This window comes from Arachis ipaensis, chromosome B10 (assembly GCF_000816755.2).
Source record: "Arachis ipaensis cultivar K30076 chromosome B10, Araip1.1, whole genome shotgun sequence".
Lineage (NCBI taxonomy): Eukaryota > Viridiplantae > Streptophyta > Magnoliopsida > Fabales > Fabaceae > Arachis > Arachis ipaensis.
In genome coordinates, this window is record NC_029794.2 from 39,828,464 (window position 1) to 39,831,657 (window position 3,194).

The following is a 3,194-nucleotide window of genomic DNA, read 5'->3' on the forward strand; positions in this document are numbered from 1 at the left end:
AGCATCGGCGCGCCCGCGCACTCCACGCGCTTGCGTGGATGGAACTGACTAGAAGCGGCGCGCAAGGATAGACGCATCCGTACAGATTGGAAGATTTCTATCGACGCACACGCACAACTAGCGCGCACGCGTGGGAAGCTGCACGTGACCTCATTTAGAGAAATCGTGCCTGGCGATTTCTGAGGCCAAAGAGGCCCAATTTCAAGCTGTTTCTGCATGGAAAAGACCCAAGGATGCTGAGGGGGAAAGGGGGGAGAACTCATTTTGGCACTAGGACATAATTTTAGGAGTTTTTTGGTTCTTGGGTGATTCTAGAGTGAGAAACCCTTGTTCCTCTCTAGATCTAGTTTCCATTTTGATTTTTTTCTTGTTGATTTGTGAATTGAATTTTGTTAATTACAGTTTTAATTGTTCAATTTAAATTCTTTGCTACAATCTTGCTTATATCTAGTGATAGTTTTATGATTCTTGTCAATTGTCATTTTTACCCATTTCATGAATGTTGTGGATCTTGTTTTGTTGATGTTACATTGATGATTTCTATGTTTACTCTTGTTGATTGTTTGATTGTACATTGATAATTGTTAGTGGGTTTTTGTAGAATTCAATTTAATTACTATTTTGAACATGTCTTTGTTAGTGCTTACCAAGTGTTCGATGAATTGTTCACTTTGATTATGGAGTAGTTCCTTCTCACTCTTGGCCTAGGTAAAGGGAATTGGATAAACTTGAGTCATTGGGTCTAATGGATTTGATGATTTGGGAGCCCTAGGTGGTCAATTTGATACTCATTGACGCCAACCCACTACTAATCTAATTAGTAGGTAGGTTGGGACTTATGGGTTGATGTGATCAGGGCCATTTGACGTACTTCAAGTCTAAGAGTAGACATCACGTACTTAAGACTTGAGAGTAGACTTAATGAGCTTGGTTCCTCATAATTGTCAAGATGTAGTCGTTGGACAAGGATTGTGATCCCAATTCCCATGCCTAGCCAAGAATTGTTTTTGTCATTCATATTCGAAAACCAATTTCCAATTTCAATTGTCTTAGTTATAGTTATTCGTTTAGTTTAAGGTAGAATTAAGTAGAATATTGCTTGTTCATTGGAATTGCTTAATTTTTGCTTACGTAGTTGAATTCGTTTAGTGCAATTTAAGATTACTTGCTTGTTAAGTTTTTCCATTTATTTTCATGTTCATAACTCACAACCCCGGATTTCTAACCAATGTCGAAGTACATGTTTGCCCATTCCTTGTGAGACGACCCGAGGTTTTGAATACTTCGGTTATTTCTATTGGGGTTGAACTTGTGACAACCAAATCCCTCTTCTAAATTTGATCTCTCTAGGATTGTTGTTGGTAAAGCTATACTCACAACGAGGTGTTATTAAAGAGAAATTTACCAATACACCCTTGGAGAGAACATCAGTCCCCAAGAAAGGAGGGATGACAGTGATCAAGAATGAAAACAATGAGCTGACTCCCACAAGGACTGTCACTGGGCGACGGATGTGTATAGATTACTGAAGGCTCAATACTGCAACAAGAAAGGATCACTTTTCGTTGCCTTTCATTGATCAGATGCTTGAGAGGTTAGCCGGTGATGCCTTTTATTATTTTCTTGATGGATATTCTAGCTATAATCAAAATATAGTGGACCCTCAAGATCAAGAGAAAATGGCATTCCCATGCCCCTTTGGAGGCTTTGCTTACCGGAGGATGCCGTTTGGACTCTGTAATGCCCCAGCAACTTTTTAGAGTTGTATGCTTTCAATTTTTTCTGATATAATTGAAAAGTTTATTGAGGTATTTATAGATGAGTTCTTTGTTTTTGGTAATTCTTTTGAATCTTGTCTTAAGCATTTGTCCCTGGTCTTGAAACGGTGCTAAGAATCAAATCTTGTTTTAAATTGGGAGAAATGTCATTTTATGGTTACAGAAGGTATTGTTCTTGGGCACTGGATTTCAAGCAAGGGAGTTGAGGTTGATAAAGCTAAAGTGGATGTGATTGAAAGATTACCGTCATCAACAAATGCTAAGGAAATTAGGAGTTTCTTGAGTCATGCAAGATTTTACAGAAGGTTTATAAAGGACTTTTCTAAAATTGCTAAACCTTTGAGTAACCTATTGGTTGCTGACATTCCTTTTAACTTTGATAATGACTATTTGTATGCCTTTGAAACTCTGAAAGCAAGGCTTGTCTCTGCTCCCATCATAGCTCCTCCTAACTGGGATCTAACATTTGAGTTAATGTGTGATACCAGTGATTATGCTATAGGAGCTGTATTGGGATAGAGAGAAGACAAGCTTATGCACATTATTTACTATGCTAGCCGCATACAAAATGATGCTCAAAGAATTATATAACTACAGAAAAGGAATTACTGGCTGTTTTGTATGCATTTGATAAGTTTAGATCCTATTTAATTGGTTCCAAGGTTATTGTTTATACTGACCATACTGCACTTAAGTACCTTCTAACCAAGTAGGATTCTAAACCAAGATTGATCAGGTAGGAGCTGCTTCTTCAGGAGTTTAACATTGAGATCAGAGATAGAAAAGGGTCAGAAAATCAAGTAGCTGACCAACTTTCACGAATTGAACCTAAAGAGGGGATGCAACCACCCACTGCTGTGACTGAAACATTCCCGGATGAGCAACTCTTTATGATTCAGAGGGCTCTGTGATTTGCAGACACTGCAAACTACAAAGTCATGAGGTTCATCCCCAAGGAGTACACTAAACAACAAGTTAAAAAGCTTTTAAATGATGCAAAGTACTACTTATGGAAAAAACCTTATCTTTTTAAGAGATGTTCAAATGGAATTATTCGGCGTTGTGTCTCAGATAAGGAAACATAGCAAATTCTCTAGTATTCTCATGATTCTAAGTATGGAGGCCACTTTGGTGCTGAAAGGACGGCTACTAAAGTCATTCAGAGCGGTTTTTATTGGCCGACCACTTTCACCCAGCATCTTGGCAGAGAGCTGGAAATCTCCCTATCAACCACGAGATGCCACAGCAGGGGATTCTAGAAATTTCGAGAAGGACTTTCAAATTTTGAATAAAAATTTTTGTCGACCCCACTACCACCCAAACTCACCCATCAAATTTCACCCCACTTCCCCAAATCCCCTCCCCTCCTAACCGTTACCCCCTCCCCCCATTAACCCTCCCCTTTATAACTCAACT